This window comes from Macrotis lagotis, chromosome 8 (assembly GCF_037893015.1).
Source record: "Macrotis lagotis isolate mMagLag1 chromosome 8, bilby.v1.9.chrom.fasta, whole genome shotgun sequence".
NCBI classification, from domain to species: Eukaryota; Metazoa; Chordata; class Mammalia; order Peramelemorphia; family Peramelidae; genus Macrotis; species Macrotis lagotis.
Window position 1 is genome coordinate 65,035,058 of NC_133665.1, and position 23,402 is coordinate 65,058,459.

Sequence of the window (23,402 nt, forward strand, 5' to 3'; positions counted from 1 at the left end):
TCCTAGTTCTGCCACTACTTTTGTGACTTTGAGCAAGTCAATTAACATCTCAGAGTACTGATTTCTTTATCTACAAAGTGAGAAGGTTGGGTTCTTGATGTGCCTTTGAGTTTTGTATTTATGGTTCTATGATACTTCAAAGAATTGACATAAATTTTAGAGATAGAGTGAAAGTCAGTTGCCAGACCATACCTAAAAAAGCATCCCCATTACAGCCTATCCTATAAGTGGTCATCTAGCTTCCTGAAGATCTCCAGTGAGAATGAACCTGTTACTTCCAGTATTAACCTATTTCATTTTTCGATAGTGCTAATTACTGAGGCCAAATAATCAACCTAAACCTTCTTCCACACAACTTCCCTTCAAATATATGAGGCTCTCATTTTCCTCAATTGGTCTTCACACGGAATGGACTCAAAGTATTTTACCATGCTTTACCATCCTCTAAAGTCTTGATGATCTCTAACTTAATTCCCTTCTAAACTATGGCATTCGAAAATGAATATTAGTACTTAAGATTTTGGAACTGCCTACTTCTCATTCCTAGAAGTTATACCATGAAATGCATGCCAAGATTGCATTCACTTTTCTCTTATATCACTGTTGATTTGTATTGAACTTCCAGTGCTCTAAGACTCTCCCAGAGCTTTTAAAAACTATTACCGAAGCATATTCCCCTCCCCACATCCTAAATTTGTGGAGGTGATTTTTTAACCCAAATGTAAAATAATAGATTAAGAAATAGAAGGGACCTTAGACTTGAGTCCCACCCCCTTATTTAATAGATGAAGAAACAGAAACTTAGAACACTTAAGTGATTGGCTTGAAGTCACATGGATGGGAAATGGCAAAGCCACGATTTGCTCCACAGCCTCCAATACCAGATCCAGTATTTTTTCCTACTGTCCCCATTAGATTCAGTTCAGTGTTCAGCCTGTCAAAATCTTCTTGGATCTTGCCTCTGTCATCTAGTGTATTTTCTTTCCTTCCTAGTTTTGTGTCAACTGGAAATTTGATGAGCATGCTACCTATGCCTTTATCCAAATTACTAATAAAAATGTTAAATAGCATAGAACCAGATACAAATGGGAAAGGAAAGAAGAGAGCTCCCTTGAACCCCTCTTCCAAATTGACATCAAACCATTAATGACTACCATTTGAGTTTGGGCAGTTGCCCTACAAGACATCTCTCACATTCATTCCCTTATCTTTATTCACAGTCACCATCTTTTTTTCCAGTCCTTATCACCTCTTACACAGATTTCAGTAAAAGCTTCTTCATTGATCTCCCTGTCTTCTATCTCTGCCATCTCTAATCCATCCTTCGAACAGTTGCCAAAATGTTATTCCTAAGACATAGGTCTAACCACATCACTCTCCTACTTGAATGGGTCCCTGTTGCTCCTAGAATAAAATACAAATTCCTCATCCCAGTTTGAAATTTAAAGCCTACTACATACAAACTGACTTCTACCTGCCTTTAGAGACATTTTATATTGCATTTCTTTATGATCTTCCTATCCTAGTTAAACTGTTTTGTACTAGTTGTAATCAGATGGAAAGGTCCGCCAGTTTTCAGGGTGCAATAAAACAGAAGGTAATGCATTTTTTTTTCATTTCCATTGGTTCAATAAGAGAACAGGGTTTCAAAGTCAGCAAGATTTAGATTCAAATTCCACCTCAGACAGTCACTAGGCCATGGGCAAGGCACAACCTCTCTGATCTTTTTGCTTGATATTATTGTTCAGCCATTTCATTCATGTCCAATCTCATGACCCCATTTGGGGTTTTCTTGGCAAAGGCATTAGAGAAGTTTGCCATTTCCTTCTCCAGTGGATCCAGTGAAGTCTCAGTTTGTTCATATGTAAAATGGGAATGATAATATGAGATAAAGTATAAAACATTTTGCAACCTTTAAAGTGACGTGTTTTAGTAATTATATTATCTTTTTAATCCTCAGACTTGGCACATAGCCTTGAGTCTAGCTGATGTTTAATAAATGTTTGCTGACTTGACTGATTGAGGAGACCTGAATTCTAATCCTAATTCTGCTATTGTTGTACCATATGATCCCTGGAGGAGTCACTTCTATTCTCTGATCTTTAGTTTCCTTATCTATAAAATAAGAACTTTGGACTAGAGAAACTTGTAAATTTCTTCAAATGTTAATAGTCTATAAATGTTGCCTCTAATATTTAATACTATTTCTCCACTAAGTCCTAACCTGATGCCTCACTGTAGTGAGGATATGGGTGATTCCAGGTTCTTTAAGGTTATACCAGCAGACACAAGTTCTAGCAAATTCTATATAAGCTAGAAAGATTTTGAGTACAAGCTTAATAATAGACTACACCTGTCCAAGGATCAGTCAAACTAAGTCCATCTTATTGGCCACGGGGTAATGAAATATTTTGGCCTCAGAAAATCATGAAATCATCTCCTTAGGCCACATCTCAGAGTAGCTGTGTCCTTTACTGGAAGAATACCTACACCTAGAGCCATAATTGAAGCGTGGCAACTGGAGCTTTACCCCCAAGACACCAAATTTAGAGAGTGCTGACAGTATTTGTAATCTTTCAGCAACTAAGAAAAACAAAGTTTAGCACCTTATTAGCAAGAAGAATAAACTTGGGGCGGCTAGGTAGCACAGTGGATAGAGCACTGGCCCTGGAATTAGGAGTACCTGAGTTCAAATCCAGCCTCAGACACTTGGTGAATGCTTAACTGTGTGACCTTGGGCAGGTCACTTAACCCCATTGCTTTGCAAAAAATAATCTAAAAAAAAAAAGAAGAAACTTGCACATGAACATATTACACTCCATGTAAAGAAATGAGCCCTAGCCTGGAGATAATTAATAATAATAATAATAATAATAATAATAATAATAATGATAGAAATTGTTTCCATCATGTTTTACAGTTAAAAAACTTTACATCATTCAACTTATGAACTAAAAAATGAAGATTAATTATCTCCACCTTATAAATCAGGAAACTGAGGCTCAGAGAAAATAAATATATTGTGGTAGAAAGTACACTGAGTTTGAAATCAGAAAACCCTGATTCAAATCCTGTCTCTGATGCTTTCTTGCTTTGTGATTTGGGGCAAATCACAGCCTATCTACAGGCATCAGTTTTCTCATTTATTAAATGACAGGGTTGAGCTAAAGAAACTCTAAAGCTCTTTCCAACTCAAAATCTTATCCAACAGTTAAAACAAGAATCTTTCAGATAGATCATTTCCTCTCCCCTATGAGCCATGTTCCAAGAGAGCTCCCTCCAGCCTCTAGGATAGTTGAAAGTATCCCAGATTAAAAAGTTTGGGGTAAATTTCTTACCATTAACCACAATAATAGATTATACTATCCCAGGCACAAAAACTCCTCTGTTAGCTCTGCCCTCATTAAAGAAATAACACTGAAAGACTGAAGCATAACAGTAGTAGAATGGCAAAATTAGTAATAGTACTGCTGCTTCTGGCACAGGATAAATGAGAGGGAGAAAAGCCATAGAACCCAGCACTTCAGTATATGAAGGAGGTAATCAGTCCAGTCCACCTAGATGGTATGGGCAGAAATTTATGGAGAGAAGTATTGATAGAAAGCCTTAGGGCAAGGAGAGCTTCTAATGGGGTAAGTGGAAGTGCCCTGCCCTATGGATGTCAATTTTGATATCATCCCCAATAGGCCCATTATGAAAGAGACCCAAGTAAGCCACAGCACCACATGGCAGGTTTTAATATACTTTCTTTGGGGATATTTGGGAAATGTTTCCTACATAGAAAGGTGATGGATGCAGGCTCCAAGATCTCTACTTGCTCTGCCTTCCTTTCCTGATGTGTTTGGCATGCTGATTTCTACCAAGGGTGCTACCAAACTGGTTCTCTCAATTTGTAATGTTGCTCTGCTCTCTGCTGACACTTAAGGGAAAGATAGTAAAGAGAAAAGAGAAAGTTACTCTGTTCTTCAGAAGCTAGTATGACATACTGTAGCCTAGGAAGTGTCCTGCCTTGGCTGCCATTATCCAAGTTTGGGGCTTCTTACTTGTGGCATAACCTTCTCCCTTTTCTTCTGACCTCTCTGTGAATCATGAAAGTAACACCCTTTCAGAATGGTCAGTTCCCAAAGATCAGAATGACGTGTTTCAAACTTGGGAAATTCTAAAGAATCCCTCAAAAACAAATTTTTTTATATATGAACATACTATTTTCCATGTAAGAAATAAGCTCCAGACTGCAGATAATAAAAATGGTAATAATAATAATAATAATAATAATAAATAGAAATTGATGTTTCCATAGTGCTTTCAATTAACAAAGACCTTTATATGCACAGACCAATTCACTCTTCTCATGATAATTGATTATCCCCATTTTCTAAATCAGAAAACTGAGGAAAGTAAATATATTTAGAAAACCTGGATTCAAATACTATCTCTGCTGCTTTCTTGCTTTGTGATCTTGGGCAAATCATTTTACATTTCTACACATCAGTTTTCTTATTTGTTAAATAATAGGGTTATTCTAAATTATCTCTAAAGCCCTTTCCAACTCAAAAAACTATGAAATAGTACCCTGTGTTTTACCAGGGTTACACAGCTGGTAAATATTAGAATCAGGATTCATGCTAAACTCAGTGTCCTTTCCACTATTATATGTTAAACTCCTTAAGAGCAGAAATGATTTCCTTTTTTATCAGAGAAGGAAGGAAGGAAGGAAGGAAGGAAGGAAGGAAGGAAGGAAGGAAGGAAGGAAGGAAGGAAGGAAGGAAGGAAGGAAGGAAGGGAGGGAGGAAGGAAGGGAGGGAGGGAGGGAGGGAAGGAAAGAAAGAGGAAGAAAAGAGAGAGAGGAAGAGAGAGGGAAAGAGGAAGGAAGGAAAGAAAAGAAGGGAGAGGGGAAGGATAAATAAAAGAAAGAAAAGAAGGAAGGAAGAAAAAAAGCAATAATTCACTATGTACAAAGCCCTATACTAAGTCACAAAAATTAAAGGTGGATTAACAAAATGTTAGAGCTGGCAAGGATCTCAAATAAAAAAAAAAATCTGAAGCACTTCAGAGTTAAAAGGGACTCCAGAAGCTAACAAGCCGAACCCATACTTGTCAAAGACTGCCTTCTATAGCCAATCAATTAAAAAGCATCTGTGACTCTATACCAGATACTGTGCTGGGCTCATAAAAAAATATAGACATCTTTGCCCTCAAGAAGCTACCAATCTCTTGGGGGAGAGCCCACATCAAAAAAATAAATGATGGGAATAGACCAAGATTTGTAATTTTGTTCTTTTAGAAAACTCTCCAATGAAGAAACTCTCCTACCCATGCAAATCAGCACTTTCTCTACAACCTGGAGAGTTGCCCAGAGCATTAGGAATTTGCCCAGGGCCATACAGAATGCAGAACATGATGCCAGGTCCTCCTAGCTTTAAGATCAGTTTGATATCCACTCTGCCACACTGCCTCCCATCCTATCAACACTAATTGGCATTTCTAGAGCACTGTGAGTATATTAAAGACATGCAAAAAATTCAAAATAAATTATGAGGAAGAAGACTTTAGAATCTGGAGGGATCAGGAAAGATTTCATAGAGAAATGGAAAATAGTATGATTTTGCTGGAAACAATGTATTCTAAGAGGCAGGGATAAGATAGTGCACTGAAGACCAGCAGGACAGCCAGCACAAAGGCCAAGAGATGAAGGGTGAAGTTTCTTGTGGAAGGAGCTGCAAGAATAGAGGAGTGAGGGAATGGAAGTGACATGTGATAAGATTAGAAAGGTAGATTGGACCAAACCATGAACAACTTTAAAGCAAAATAAAGGAGCTTCTCTTTTTTTTATTGGAGCCTAGAAATAATAGGCAGCCATCAGAATATACTGTATTTAAGGAAAATTACTTTAGGAAATTTGGGGAGCTATGTTGATGATGGTGTAGAAAGAGGAGACCAGAGGCTGGAAGACCAATTGGAAGACTATTACTATAGTCCAGAAAAGACGTGATGAGGGCCCAAACTAGAGTAGGGGCCATGTGAATAAATACAAGGCAACCAATATGAAAAATTTGTAGAGGTAAAAACAACCATATTTAACAATTATTAGGACATATGTTATGTGAGGGAGAGTACAGAATCAAGAATAACACTGAGATTACAAAAGAGTGATTGGAAAGATGTTAAATTTGAAAGGTGGTGGAATTGGAAGGAAAAGATTATGAGTTCACTTTTAGACATGATGAATTTGAGATGTCTATTGAACATCCAGTTTGAAATGTCTGATAGGTAGTTGAAAGTGTGGGACTAGAACACAGGAAATTGGGCAGAGGTAGTGTGGAAGAGTGGATAGTGTTGGATTTGGAATTTAGGGAGACCTAGATTCAAACTTTGAATCAGTGTGACACTCACTTAAGCTTCCTAGGTCTCCGTTCCCTCATCTATAAAATAAGGAAGTTGGATTCAATGACCTTTAAAATTCCTTTCAGATCTTAAAATTCTTATTTCTAAGAGAAAGGAGGGATTTGGGGAGTCATTTATATAAAGTTAAGTAAACCCATGGGAATTAATAAGGCCACCAAGTGAAAGCATAGGAAGAAAAAAGAGGCCCCAGGACAAAGTCCTGAGATATATCAACAACTGGAGATACAAAACAGATGAACTAGCAAGAGACTAAAAGAAGTCACTTAGAAGAACTAAGAGCATGTCATGAAAACCCAGAGAACATAGAATACCCAGGAAAAGAAGGAAGTCAATAGGATCAGATGCAATAGAAGGGTAAAGGGTAAGAACTGAAAAAAAAAAAACCCAATGGATTTGTTGATGAAGAGATCACAGACAGCACTTTCAGCTGAGTGATCAGATTGGAAACCAGATTATAAAAATTGAGAAGTGAGACAAGAGGAAGTGAATGCAATGTATATAGAGAGCTTTTCTAGGTATTTGGATATGAAAGAGAGGAGAGATATAGGAAGATAGCTTAAAGAGTTGATACAGTCTAATGAAGATTTTTTAAGGATGGAAAGATTTGGGCATATTCCCTTTTGACAACAGAGAAAGAGACAGAAACTAGGGACAGAATAAAGAGATGACTTGCTGCAGAAGATTGGAGCCAATGGGACCAAAAATACATGTAAAGGCAAAGAAAACAGCTGCCTCTTCATCACTATCCTATGCTATCTCCTAGTGAGAGCTGATTCTAGAACTGGCTTTCAATTCAAGATTCCTTTGACTTTACCATGCAGTCCTAGAGAGATGGCAGTCTCTCTGGATTATGCTTGAGAATTTTTCACTTATCTTGCAAAAGCAAGTTCCCATGTCTCCCTCCTAGCCTGGGAGAACCATAAAGAAATACAGATTCAATTGAATACAAATACTTGTTTCCTTCCTGGCCTCTAACAGAAATTCTCCCAGATAGATCTGACTATACCAATTAAAAGAGAAAGCCACTTCTGGGTGCTCTAGACAATTCTAAGACTAAACATTACAGAGGAGGGTGTCAATTTGCATTGATAGAAGGAGTTTTCTCCCCTAGGAGTTCCCTATATCAATTAAAAATATGTATAGTCTTTATCCTTGTGCTAGACTTCAGGTAACATCAGTCTTTGGGAGATTTTAGGCAAATCAATTTGATTACAAAGCAAGGCCTAGAAGTAGTGCTCAATATTGATCAAATATCTGGAACTACCCAAACTATTTAAAAAAAAATGTGTCTCCTTATGAGTAGCTACTGCCCAAAGTTGGGATTTTTTGGTGCATTATGAGGACATAGTTTTTCAGAGACTGAATTCTACCATTGGTAGTTCCCTTCCTTTCAGTCTTATTTCATAAAAGTGTTCTCTTCATGCTGTACACCACTAGCATCAAACTCAAATAGAAACTGTGGCCACTAAAAGAATGGACTATTATTGACTTAGAGAACTACATAATAGCATTATCTATGTTCTATTGTGCTTTTATTTATTTTTCTAATTATATTTTAATTTGATTTTGGTCTCACTCAGGAGCATGGCAAGCTCAAAACACCACCAGCAGGCCATGTGTGTGTCATCTCTGCTCCCAGGTTGGATCTTGTAAAGTGAACAATACTACTTCTAGGACATGTCATGTACTTCTCCCCCAGGCCTTTGCTTGAGTTATACTTTCCCTCTCTCCCCTCCTTCACCTATTGAATTCCAGCCGAATCTTTAAAATACAATTAAAATGTTGACTTCTCCAGGAGAGTAATACTCATTGATCATCCAAGCTCTGTAGGGTTCATGAGAGGAAGGTCTAAGTCTTAAACACATTTTATATCTTCCCCCCCACCAATGCTCCTGCTACTATTCTACACATGGTGAGCGCCTAACAAATATTGGTGGAATCTAATTGAAATTGACTGGAATTGCCTTGACCTGAATTGGATCTTAGACTCTGCCTTCTCCCTAATAAACTAGAATGCCAAAAGTAATCCTGGAAACAATTAACAAATGATAACTAAGACACTTTGGATTTAGAGCTAGAAGGTACTTACAAATTATAATCCACTGCTTGACTGTGAGTCACAAATGAGGACAACCACAGGCTCTAAGAACTAATCCCCTACTCTTTGGAAGAGGGTTGGGGTGGAAAGGATGGAATTGCACAGGATCTAATTTTTAAAAAAAACTTGGCTAAAACAAAGCAAGAGAGATATGAGGGGGAAAATATCCTTCATCCTACAGGGATATTTCACTGAAGAGTTTTATAACTCTGTGTAATGCGGATCTCCATAAAGGTTAGTTTTCTTTTTCTTTTTTCCTTGACCTATCTTTGTTAGTGTAAGGTACTTCCCCTTTAACATATGAACATTTTAGTTCATGAAGGGGCCAGAAAATAGACATTTATGTAAGCTACATAGATAAAATCAGCTTGAAAGGAGACACAGACTCTCACATATTACCATGTGATGCAATACAAAGAACCTGAGAGAATACCTCACATTAACTGTTCTATGAGGACCTATTTGAAGGCAGAGCAATAACTGAGTTGAAGTTGACTATGTGGCATTTTGGTCCATCAGCTCATTTACAATAACTGTCTTCAGAGTTGTGGAGGTTATAAGTAACAAAGTATAAATCAAATAATTGTTTGAGGACCAAGAGAGTACTCTGTAAGTGCTGCAAAGATCATACCTGACAGAAAGTAGATGTTTTTGACTTTCACATCATGTCAGAGATGTGTCATTGCCTATAAGATCCTGATTTGAAGAATCAAAAGCTTTCAGAGAGTTCAATGATTAGGTGAAGATAGAAATAAGAGAGAGGCACAGGAGGAGTTTGGAACCAAAGGCTCAACCAATGATGAGAACTACTTCTAGAAGACAAAATACATAAGCTAAACATACCTGAAGTGACAGGCAGGATAGATAGATAGATGATAGATAGATAGATAGATAGATAGATAGATAGATAGATAGATAGATAGATAGATAGATAGATGATAGATAATGGATGGATGGATGGATGGATGGATGGATGGATGGATGGATGGATGGGTGGATAGGTAGGTAGGTAGATAGATAAATAGAGAGACGGATGGATAGAGATAGAAAGAAAGTTATAATTTTTTAGGAGTTATGCTGAATGGAAAAAGAGGAATCGCTTTACAGAGAACTGACTGAAGAAGGCTAAGTCAGATGAAAGTGCCAACTGAAGCCAGAAAGGATCTGCAGAAAGTCCTTGGAGAAGTAAATCTTGCTAGAGAATGAAGAATCATCAGGCTTGTTACCCTTTAATGGCATGTTCAGTCAGAGAGAGGAGAAACTTCTCAGGAGAGCTTGTAGTGCCCTTTACTTTCCTCTGTAGCTTAGAGAAGAGGGGGAGAAGAAAAGGAAAGACAAGCTTTGCAGCTATTTTGAACTATGATGATATATTTTTGTTAAAAGAACATAACACTTTCTCAGTACCCTAACAAGGGTGGCTGCATACTAAAAGAGTTTATCTTTGCTACAGTTTCCCAAAAAGTCATAAAGAAGTGACTTTTTCCCAGCAGGAGATCTGTGAGGATTAGAAAGGGAATATAGAGAACAGAAAAGTGGTTTTGTCCAGTTTACACACAATGAAGATTGCTTAAAGAAGCCAAGGAAATCAAGGCTTTCTAACCAGAGTCATGGGTTGCCCTAGGACAGGGGCAGGAAACACTTAAGTGGGCAGGCCATATAAGGCCCTTGCAATCATATGGTCTGTCATACCAAGCCAACCACAGGCTGGACTCAAATTTCAATAAATCTAGAAGCTTTTTAGGGATGAATTAATTAAATGCTTGACTAAGTATAGCTCTCCAATGGATGTTGTAAATATCCAAATGACCCTTGGCAGAAAAAAGCTCTGCACCACCATTCTAGACTTTACTATCAATATGCCTCCCTGTGTGTGCCTCTTTCTCCTATATACGTTGGAAGGAGGATGTGATCCATATTTAAGATTACTGTAGGTTTAAGGTTACTTTTGTCTTCTATTAAGTAATTGTATAATTATTCCTCTTGCCTTTTATTGAGTAAATATTGGTTATTCTTGCCCTTACCTCATCATTTAGTAAATATTTCATCTTTAATAATCAATGTGACTGACTAGGAATCACACCAATGGAGTCACAAAAGCTATAGTAGTAAAATGGAAGACAGGAAGCCAGGCAGAAAGAGAGAGAGAGAGAGAGAGAGAGAGAGAGAGAGAGAGAGAGAGAGAGAAGGAAGGAAAGAAGGAAAGAGAGAAAGAAAGAAAGAAAGAAATAAAGAGAGAGAAAGAAGGAAGGAAAGAGAAAGAAGGAAGGAAAGAGAGAAAGAAGGAAGGAAAGAGAGAAAGTAGGAAGAAAGAGAAAGAAAGAAGGAAAGAGAAAGAAAGAAAGAAAAAGAAAGAAAGAAATGAAGATGGAAAAAAGATAGAATATTAGATATAAAGAAAGAGGAAAGGAAGGAAGGAAAAAGGGAGGGAAGGAAGGAAGGAAGGAAGGAAGGAAGGAAGGAAGGAAGGAAGGAAGGAAGGACAATTAAGCAAAATAAATGAACATATCAGCCATATCTACCACCTTTCTTCTCAAAAGAAGAAAACCTGTTTCAGCAACAGTCCTCCAAAACTACAATTGGTCGGTTAGTATATTTGACAGAATTGTTATGTTTTTCAATATTAGTGGTGGTTATCCTGTAAATATTCTTCCTGATACTGTTCACTCTAGTTTGCATCAGTTCCTCAACTCATTTTACTTGAGCCTCAGTTTATTCATCTGGAAAGTAAAGATGACACTCTACCAATCTCAAGGGGTAGTTGTGAGGAAAAGGGGCTTAACTGTTGTTATTTTTCATTACACTGTTTCTCCTTCTCTCCTGTATTCCTTTAATCCTTCTAAAGTCTTTGTCATGCTGAATTGGAGAAAGTGTATTTGTGTGTATGTGTGTGTATGTGTGTGAATATATAGTGCCCTCCCTGTATCCCTTCTCTCTGACTGTGAGAGGCTCTTTGTCAGAAAAATGAGTTCAAACCAAGTGATTTGTACCTATCCTGTCTCCACTACACCTGGGCCCCTGGGAGAAAATGCCCTGACTTTAGAAATATAAATGTCTCTATCATTCCCAGCTCTGCAATCCTCCCATTGATCATTCTGGCTTGACTCTGAGCATCCCCCAGTGGCAGCACTATGCTTTCCATCAACTGTGTGTGCTGACTTTGGTCAGCTTTCTGACAACCAAGAGTCTTGTGTTGCATTGTGCTGTGTTCTTTTTTTAATACAGTGAAAGAGAGGCTATGATATAAATCATTACTATACAATAGCCATGGAAGGTAAGGAAGAAGCAGGCCATAGCCAAGACCATTTTGGACCCACAGAGCCCATCTAAGGAAACTGCCAAATATCTCATATACCCAGATTCCCAGCAAAACTAAACTGTATACTTGATAACTACACCTGAGCACTTTTATGCCCATTATCTCCTCTAAACCTAACACAACCTGTGAAGTAGGTAATAAGAAAATTCAGACTTGGAGAGGTAAACAATTTGTCCAACTTTATAAAGCTGATAAATAATGGACTTGGGGCTACCATGCTCTCTCCTTTCATTAAGATTAAAAAAAAAAACATTAAACCACATTGGTAAAGACATAGTATCCATAATGGGGGTTATATTATGCCTCAAGTATTAAGTGGAGTGCTAGACTTAGAGACAGGAAAACCTGAGTTCAAATCCTACCTCACTTAATAGCTTTGGTATTCTGAGCAAATCACAACCTCTCTCATCCTCAACATCCTCATCGATGAGATGAAGATAATGATACTATCCACTCCCTAGAGATGTTGTGAAAATCAGATGAGATCAGATACATAAAATACTTTGGAAATGTTTAAGCACACATAAATGACTATGATCATTATTATTATTCTGCCCCAGTTATATCACCTCCAGAATATTATGTTTTCAGCATTACATCTTAAAAAGAACATAGACAAGGTATAATGTATCCACAAGAATGTGACAAGGTAGTAAGCAATTTGGACATGAGAGAATCAGTGAGGAGAAAAGATTTGGGGGCAATGGACAGAGAACTACAGGAAGACCTGAGTTCAAATGTGGATTTGCATACTTACTAGCTGCATAACCCTGGGCAAGTGACTTAGCCTATTTGCCTCAGTTTTCTCATCTATAAAATGAGTTGGATAAGGAAATGGCAAATCACTCACATCTTTGCCAAGAATTAATCTGAATTAAAGAGAACCCCAAATGAAGAGATGAAGAGTCAATCATAACAGAAAATGACTCAACAGCAACCACAGATAGAAGTAGATGTGTTCCAGTTGGACTCAGAAAACAGAACTAGGAGTAAAGGATAAAAGTCATAGGGAAATAAATTTAGATTTGATGTAAAGGGAAATTCCTGACAACTAGACCTTAAAGTGCAACAGCAGAATTTCTGGATAGGGAAGGGGTGGTTTCCTAGTAAAGGAGGCTTTTATATCCAGAGTCTGGATAACCACTTTCAGAACAAACTCAAGAGAAAGTCTTCCTCTAAAGATTTCTCTGGCCACCACTATTCTCCCCTATCACATCCTGATATCACCATGCCAACTCCTGGCTACTCCTGTGATCAAGATGACCCTCCAGGGTCCAGACCTACTTGCATATTTTTTTAAAATGGATACTTTACCTCTGTCCAAGATCTCTACTAGGAGACAATTCTGGGAATTATGTCCATTGCAATGAGGTGGGCACTACACCTCCTACTTTACATGATATCTTATCTCAACTAAAATTCACACGTTTTTAGGACAGCTATAAGGAGTGATGCTAATGGTGAAACTAGAAATATTGTGAGAGGTGCTGGAGAGAATATAGGTTGGGTCAGATGGCTTCTGAGCTTCCTTTCAGCTCTGGGATTTTGTTATTTTGTACTAAAGTTTTGTTCATTCAATCTTTTGTGCCCTCAAATTATAGCACATAGATAGGTATCCACTCCTTCTGTGCATAGAACAAATTGCTCATCTCCCCTAAGACTCAAATCAGCATCTTTATTGGGAGTGTAGAGGAAACAACCAAACTCAAAATCAAAAAATCTGAATTAGATTGGGGGGAATATTGTAAAACTCAAATAATATCTTTAATAAAAATTAATTTTAAAAAATCTGAATTAAAATCTTTGCCCTGACATTCATTTGCTGTATAACCTAGTGCAAGTCACCTAACCCCTTTGATACTCACCTGTCTTCTTTACTTTGCAAAATAGGGATAAGAATACAGATACTACCAATCTCATCCAGTCATTGTAAAGGAAGGACTTTGTAAATTATAAGAATTCACAGGTTCTCAGGAATTAGAGCTAGAAAGGACCTAGGAGATCATGTAGTCATAGGATTACAGTGGCATTGAATTAACAAGCTCATAGCCAATTCCCTCCTTGGACTGATAAGCAGAACATCCAAAGAGGGAAAGTGATCTTTATTGTTCTTTACTGCTGATTGAAATCTCTTAAATTCTGCTTTAGTGCTTGCAAAGGAAAGACCTCTTCTGGAGCTTCAGTCTCTAATGCTGGCATTGATGGATTCCAGCTACAGAGCTCAGCATCCCTGCTTCTTCAGTCATCTGTTCAAATCAAAGAAGGGACAGCTTGCTGAAAGCCGCAGTCTGCAGGGAAAGCCAGTGTTTGCATGTAGAGAGCACTCTCTGCTGTGTCGATCTGGTATTGCATCTCATGACAAGTACATGAAAATTAGCTTCCTAGTCCAAGGGCATGGCAAAGAATGTTTCCAGAATGACATTCGCAGTTCATTTTAACATACTTGGATTACATGCAGAACCTTTTTCTGCAACTGAGATCAAATTATATAGTATATATAAAGTGTGTTGACAACTTAAAGCACCATAATCTTATCACCATTATCATCACTCCTATCCCAATTATAATTTTGTATCACAACTATCTACGGGCAACACTTTCCACATCTGTAAAACAAGGTGGAACTAGAATCTGGCTAAGGTTCCTTCCATATCTAGAGTCTATAATTTTTCTATTCATAATATCCTGTGATATAGTAGAACATTAGATTCAGAATCATAAGAGCTAGTTCAAATCCAGCTCTACTCCTTCCCAGCTATATATCCTTCATCAAGTCAGTTCATTCCTCTGACACTCAGTTTCTTTATCTGTAAAATGAGATAGAGGTCCCTAAGGACCCTTCCACCTGTATACCTATATGTCTTGAAAGCTTATGACAGTAAGCTCCTTGAAAGTAGGGACAGGGTCTTATCTTCCTCAATAAAATGTAAGCTTCTTGAGGATAGGACTGTCATTTGGTTTTCCTATTGCCTAACACATTTCTCAGAATATAGGAAGTATTTAATAAATGGTTCTTGATTATCTAAATTTTGTACTCTTCAGTGCCTAGCAGAATGATCAACAGGAGGCATTCAATAAACTGAATTGAATTGAAATGAATAAAGCAGCCTTGGGATCTATACTAAACTCATTTTTAAAGGGAAACAAGACCCAGAGATACAACATAGCACAGTGCTAAGAGTATAGGACTCAAACTCAGACAGCCTGGGTTTGTGACTTAACTCTCCCAATTTCTTTCCGAACATCAGTCTCTTCATCTGTCAAATGGAGATGCTTATACTTGCATTACTTAACTCTTAAGATTGCTGTTGTTGTAAGATGAAAATGAGACCCATTCAAGTATTTATGAAAGGCCTACCACTATGAACAATTCACTGTGAGCATAATACACGTAAAATTCTTTGTAACCCATTGAATATGGGAAGAGAGAGAGAGAGAGAGAGAGAGAGAGAGAGAGAGAGAGAGAGAGAGAGAGAATCAGAGCATACCATTCCCTCGCCCCATCAAGAAATAAGGAATGTGTGGCACTTTTTTATAGAAAGACTTCTGATAGAAGATTACTACTATTTAGGACTTGTAAGTGACTTTGGTGGTTTTCAGACATCTTTAGGACTAATTGCTCATTTACAGAATCATCCTCCCCCTCACACACATCCAGTCAGTTGCCAGGTCTTATCAATTCAATTTCTCTTAACCAACTGGCTCCTTCCCTGCTGTCTAAAAGCATGCCCAAATCTTTTCCTTCCTTAAAACACTTTCATTTGACCCTGCCATGCTGTCAAACTGTTTATCCCTATCTCTTTTCATTTACAGAAAAAAACTCGTAAAAAAAATATTGCTAAACTTGTTGCTTCATTTCCCACTGACTTCTCAAATTCTATAATTTGGCTTCTATCCCTGATCTGACTAAAACGATGCTCACCAGTCATCAATACCCTTAAATGCCAAATCCAATGGATTCTTCTCAGCCTCTCTGAGCAAAGGGTACTGTCAACCTTTCCCCCTAAACCTATCTCCTCTTTTTTCATGACATTGCCCTCTCTTGCTTCTCCTCTTACCAATCAAACATTCTTAGTCTCTTTTGCTAGATCACAATAGATGTCTTAATCCCTACTTATGGCTGAACCCCAAGAAGCAGTCCTGGCTCTTTTCTCTTTTCTCTCTACTCTGACTCATAGGCCTCTCAAACTCAAATGCTATTCATTATCTTCCCCAATAAAATCTGCACATCTTTCTAATTTTTTCTCATCATATTTCCACTCACCAGGATTTGACCTAGGAGTCTCTTCAACTGTTCCCTCTCCCTTACCTCCTCTATCAAATCAATTATCAAATTTTTTGATTCTACTTTTACAACATATCTTATATCTATACCCTTCTCTCTACTCACATACCTACCACCCTTGTTTCAATGTCTTACCTTAATCAACTTCACTGACTTCAGTTTCTCCCCTCTCCAATACATCCTCCACAAAGCTGATACATATAGCACAAGTCTAGCTATATACTTCTCCTTTTCAGGTAACTTCAATTGCTTTCATATTTCTTCTCTGTAGCTTGGATCAATTGATTGATTAATTAATTAATTGAAGAAAAAATCTATTAAGTGTTAAATATATATCAAACACTTCTAAGCATCAGAGATATAAATGAAAACAAACAAACCCAAAAAAATGAAATAGTCTCTATTTTCAAGAAGTTCATATTCTAATTGGGAGAGATGACATACATATAAAGTTTAGGAGCAGAACAAATAGCAAGACCCAATGTACTACTCTCCAACAACAAACAAACAAGCCTAATTCTTCTTCTACATACCATTTCAAATATCTGAATATAAATCTTATGTCTTCTCTAAATCTTCCCTTCTTCATATTAAATACCTTTAATTCCTTCAGTCCTTTCTCATATGGTATGTTCACCATTTTGGTGATCCCTCTTATAAATGTGCTCCTGTCTGTTAAAGTCATTCCAAAGATGTTAAGGGTCTCTATCCTTCTGGCCCCATCCATCTAATAATTATTTTCTGTAGTATTGTGAACTGTGTCCTTGCAGACAGTCAGTTTCAATAAACTATGCAAACATTTTCTCAGGTTTCCTGGTTTTCTTTGATTCAAGAGGGTGAAAAAAAATTCTCCCAAAGGGAACTTGGGCTTTTGAGTCATTGATAGCCCCTGAAACAAGGGTTGTAGAAGATGAAATTCAGTCCTGGACAAGGAAGAATCTATCTCATTCTGAAGGCAAGAAAAATCCATCAAAGCACTGGAGTCAGAAAGGCCTAAGTTCAAATCTTATCTCAAGACACTTACTAATTATATGACTATGAACAAATCACTTAACCTCTGATGCCTCTATTTCCTTATCTGTAAAACATAATTAATAATAGCATCTGCCTCCTAATGTTATGAAGATAAAAAGTGATATACCAATCAGATTGACTAAAATGACAAAAAAGGAAAATAATCAATGTTGGAGAGGATGTGGGAAAATTGGGACACTAACGCATTGCTGGTGGAGTTGTGAACCAATCCAATCATTCTGTGAGAGCAATTTGGAACTATATCCAAAGGTTACTAAAACTGTGTATAACCTATGATCCAATAATCCTAGGTCTGTATCCCAAAGAGATCATAAAAAGGGGAAAAGACTCACATGTACAAAAATCTTTATAGCAACTCTATAGTGGCAAACAATTGGAAATTGAGATGTCCATCAGTTGGGAAATGGTTGAATAAATTGTGGTAAATGAATGCAATGGAGTACTATAGTACTATTATTACATTTGAAATCATTAATTGGAAGACTTCAGAAAACCCTGAAGGACATGAACTGATGCTGAGTGAAATGAGCAGAGCCAGAACATTGTACACATTAACAGCAATTTTGTGTGATGATCAAATATGATGGACTTAACTCTCCCCAGTAGAACAATAATCAAAGACAATATTTAAGGACTTCTGATGGAAAATTTTATCCACATCTAGAGAAAGAATTATGGAATCTGAGTGCAGACTAAAGCATATTATTTTTCATTTAAAAAATTTGATTTATGCTTTATGTTTTTTACCCTCTTGTGGATTTTTGTTCTTCTTTGTTCTGATTTCACAATATGACTAAAATGGAAATATTTTTAACATTTTGATGTATGTATAATTTATATCAGACTACTCATTGTCAAGGGGAGTGGGGGGAAGGAGAGAGGGAGAAAAATGTGGAACTCAAAATCTTACTAAATAAATGAACGTTGAAAACTATCTTTGAATATAACTGGAATATAAAATAAATAAATTTATATTTTTAAAAAAGATAAAAAAGTGATATTTGTAAAGCATTTTACAAATCTTAAAGCACGATATATATTATTACTATTATCATCAGACAACTAGAGAAAATGGAAAATAGTATATAATTAAGGGTTAAATTATGTAATGCTAATTAAATGCTATAATGGATTATCAAGTAGAGAAATTGCTCCAGACCAGGGTGGTCATGGAAGATTTCATGGAAGAAGTAAGTCTTGCCTTGAATAAAAAGCCTGGAAAGACTTGTAGAAACTGAAACTGAATGAATAGAACTGAACCATGAGAACATTGTACACATTAACAGCAGCACTGTGAGATGATCAACTATGATAGACTTAATTCCTCTCAGCAGTTCAATGATCAAGGACAATCCAAAAAGACTGTTATAGAAAATGCCAGTCATGTCCAGAGAAAAAACTATGGAATCTGAATGAAGATCACAGCATACTATGTTCTCTTTTTAAAAACTTCTTTTATGTTTTTCTTTTTTTCTCATGGTCCCCCCCCCCCTTATTTCTAATTCTTCCTTCACAGCATGACTAATATGGAAATCTGTTAAACATGATTGTATATGTACCACCTATAAGATTGTTATAGGGTAGGGCAGAGATAAGGGAGGATGGTCGAAAAATGTGGAACTAAAAAGCTTACAAAAGAATGAATGTTGAAAATTATCTTTGCTTATAAAAGGAATAAAAATTTAAAAAATAAAAAAGAAGTCTTTCATAAGGTTTTCAAGTCTGGAGAGACAAATAGGAAAAGGAAGAACAGATGAGGGAAGAGTATGAGCAAAAAATATTACTCCAGTAACAGCTCCCTGGGTGGTGGCCTCTTCAACAATGGCCTCATGGTGTGTAGGGGAAGAGCCTCATAACTATTCCAAAACTCCAAAGGTTCACTGGCCCTTCTTTCCTGCCTTCATTGTCACAGTCTTCTACCTTTTTACCTGGTACTATTATACCTCCTTCAGATTCTTTTTCTTCTTTTCTCCCCCTTTCAAGTAACTTTCCTATTCTATCCAAGAATTATCTATCCTACATTCTCCAGTAGGAAAAACAACTGAATTTGGTACACATACATAGTTATTACTTGGCATTGACACAAACAAACACAAATATAGAACAGTATCTGCAAGTCACTAGAAAATTTCCCTTAGCTTCTATCCTTGCTGGACTTGATACCCTCGAAGCCACAGAATTCGTTCCAATGTGTATAATAGTTTCATTTCTACCTGAAAGGATCTCATTCTTTCATTTCCTTGGTCTGTCTTTGCCCCTTCTAAATCACATACTTGTTGAAGTCTAAACGATGCATGTAAAAGCATTGTAGATCTCAAAGCAGGTATTATCATTCATCTCCTTTTATAAATGAGGAAGGAATCTGTATCCCTTAAAAGTAAAGTGTTTGATATACTCTAACACAGTTAAAGAGAGAAAGAGAACTGGGACCAAATTCCAGATCTCTTCCATCATACCATGGCTATTCTTCAACAGAGCATATATTCCTGATAGTATGGGATACAAGACCTGCTGACTGGTAGTGTTTCAATTATGTGACTAAAGCTACTGGCTTACTAGAGATTCTAGTGTTCTCAGGGGAAGGTTCTGAAAATTCAATGCAAAGGTATTATGTTTAACTGAGTCAATTAGGAATGAAGAGTGATATGGGGTCCCAAGTAAAAGTGTCTCTCACAAACCCAATTGCCAGAGGACCTGAAATTCCCCAATTAGAATCACTCTCTAATTTAAAATTTTTCTTTCTACATATATATATATATATATATATATATATATATATTGACATATTAATGGAGGCAGCCTGAAGGAAAGAGCACAAAACTGATAGTCAAGAATTCTAATGATTTCTAATTTAAAAGATTCATGGAAGGAAAGAAGGGAGGATAATAAGAATGTGGGATGTACCCAGGCCAAATCAAGATGCTAGAAGGCATTACTGGTCTTTCAAGAAGAGAAAAACCTGTAGGGAAGTGGGTAACATGGGAGAGAGAAGGATTACCAAGGGGATGGAAGAAGGGAGAAGAAGGAGGCTTTCAATTAGTAATGGGAGGGAGTTCCACACCCTCATGGCTGAACAAAGATGTTCTGTGAAAGGAAATGGGGACCCTCGGGTGCTATTTTGGGGATTTCATACATGAAAGAGGGATGTAGGTATGCTCAAGGAAGACTAGTACCTTGGTGTGAGGGATGCTGAACAGTCTTCAGGGCTGCTGAGCCCTCTTCAGGGCTGCTTTCTACCTTTAATGTCCACCTGAGTTACTTAACTCTCATCTATAGCTCCAAGAAGCTATAGCATGCACAGCAGCCACACCACAGCAGGCAGGCAGGCTAAACCAGGTTGAAGATTACTGAGGGAGTCTCAAAATCATCAGTGAGTAGTGGGGGATGTCTTCGCCAAGCATGTGAAGTCATCTGAAGCAGATGTTGTGGAGTGCTCAGAGCTTAGTTAAACATCAAAGACACCAAGGTCATCTACTGCATCTAAAGTCATCACCAGTTGTCTTGACTTTGTCTTGCTTTGATGAATCATGATGACTTTGTAGGAGAGTGAGGTGGTTGATTTCGTGTAGCTCTACCTCCAATTTACACACACAACAAAAGATATCACTCATAACCATTCCCCAAAGTCCTGTGGTGACAGGAAAGTGACAAAGCAGCAGGTGTGGATATGCTGGGAGCTATAGCCACAACCCAACACAAAGATGGCCAAGGCCATAGGGTCATCTCCCCATGGAAGGCAACAGTGAGATTCAGCAGCCCCCTGGGTGACTGAGCAGCCCTTTAAAGGATTGCACCACTCACCTCCTGATGTGAGGAAGAGGCCTAGAAAAGGTGCCCTAAAAATTGTCCACTTACCTAACCCTGGGCTGATTACCATGACAGACAGGGATCCAGCAGTGCAGTCAAGATACAAAATTCTACAAAAATTTCAAATAAGATTTCACTCACCATCAGTACAGGAAACATGTGCATACTTATAGACAACACAAGATCCAACAGATCCGAAAGACAAACAGCTCTTGTTGCAAGAGAACTCAGCAGGTATCATATTCAAATAGTAGCCCTGAGTGAAATAAGGCTGGCAAATGAAGGCCAGCTTACTGAAGTCCGAGCCAGATACACTTTTTTCATGAGTGGTCTCAGTAAAGGGAACACCATGAAGCTGGGGTAGGTTTTGCAACCAAGACTAATCTAGTCAGCATTCTTGAATATCTACCAAAAGGAGTGAATGACAGGCTCATGACAATGAGATTGCCACTTCCAGGAAAAGACCATGCCACCATCGTCAGTATCTATACTCCCACCATGATGAAAATTGATGAAGTAAAAGAAAAATGTTATGAACACCTAGAAATCCTTTTCATCAATGTACCAAAAAAGGGCAAACTTATAATTCTGGGTGATTTTAATGCTAGAGTAGGCTCAGATTACCAGAAATGGCAGGAAATCCTTGGAAGGAATGGAGTTGGAAACAGCAACACCAATGGTCACCTACTACTGAAGAATGTGTGGGAGAGAAGCATATTAAACTGACTACCAAACTGAAGGTCTACAGAGCCAGTGTGCTGACTTCATTGTCATATGCCTGTGAAACCTGGACAGTCTACCAGCACCATGCCAGAAACCTGAATTGCTTCCAATTAAATTATCTTGGGAAAACTTTGAAGATCACCTGGCAGGAGAAGATACTAGATGCTGAGGTCCTTTCTCAGCCTAAACTGCCTAACATTCCAACATTATTACAGAGAGTGTAATGGGCTGGACACCTTGTTAGAATGCCAGACAAATACTTGCCAAAAAAAAACCTATTTTATGGAGAACTCACACAGGGCAAGTGCTCACAAAGGGGTGTCAGAAGAAGCAATACCATGACATCCTGAAGGTCTCATTGAAGAACTTTAAGGCTGATTGTATAGCATGGAAGACACTGGCACAGGACCACCCAGCACAGCATGGGAGGGTGCTATACTCTACGAGAAGAGCAGAATTGAAGCAGCTCAAAGGAAATGTGACAACTGTAAGTTTAGAGTAGCTACCCTAGGTATTCACATGCACTACTTGTGCCCAACCTGTGGTAGAGCATTTAGAGTTCATATTGGTCTAATCAGCCTCAGTCAGACACACTGTAATTTGTCTCCAACACATTGGTCTTCTTTAATAACAAAGGACAAGAACCATTCAACCAACTTGAAAGATCATTGATCTTACTCTGGGATAGAGAAGGGGTGGAACTCCTAAGTTTGGAACTCCTAAGGGCACTGGCACCTGGGTAGAGTACAGAACCAGAGAGGAAATTTTGTAGGAAATAGGAAAGGAAGGTGATTGGGAAGGGTATAGGACAAGGATAGAAATGAGTCCTCTGTCACCTACAGAAATTGACAGTTTTCTAGGAATGAGGCACAATTAAAAAGGGGAATATGATAGGCAATCTCTACAAGTAATGGCAGAAACTGCTGAAAGGGGAGAACCCAGAATAGATACCTCAGAAGTTTTGACTCCATGAGGCATTTAGAGATTAAAGGGGGACTAGATAAGCATAGGGGTCATGAACCAAAGAAGGCAAATCTAGAGTAGAAAGGAAAGGAAAAATGAATAATGAAGAGAATGAGTAAGTGAAATTCTTTTTGGAAAGGGACACAAAAAATGAAACTTTTAAAAACAATGATTAGGTTCAGATGAAGAGAGAAAGGAGGAACCTACTTGACTGAGAGAGAAAAAGAGTAAAAGAACTGAAAAAACCAGATTTTTTAAACTGAGAAAGAAAAAGGAACTAACAAAGCAAAATTCCAAAGAGAAAAGAGTAACAAAGAAAAGGAGAAAGCCAGGAGTTATAGGGCCACCTTAGGAAAAAGATTAATTTAAAGTAACTAAAGAAACAAACTATAGTGTTTGCAGCAAATTAAAAAGAAGAGGGAAGGAGTCATAACTTGAAAAATATCTACTATTAGAGAAAAATAGAGGAAATATAAACCTGTCTTAACTTTAAATGTAAGTGATTAAATAATTCAATGAAATAAAAAAGAATGTCAGATTGAATAAGAAAACAAAACTCAAAAAAGGAAAACAAAACTCCACAATGTGTTGCTTACAAGAAACACATTTAAAAACAAAGATGTGAACAAAATAAAACTGATAGTATAGAAAAAATTCCTATGCAACTAATGAATTCAAAAAAACAAGAGTTGTAATGCTATCTGACAAAGCAAAAACAAAGTCAAAAAAAGAAAGAGGGATAAACAATGAAACTGCATTATACTCCAAAG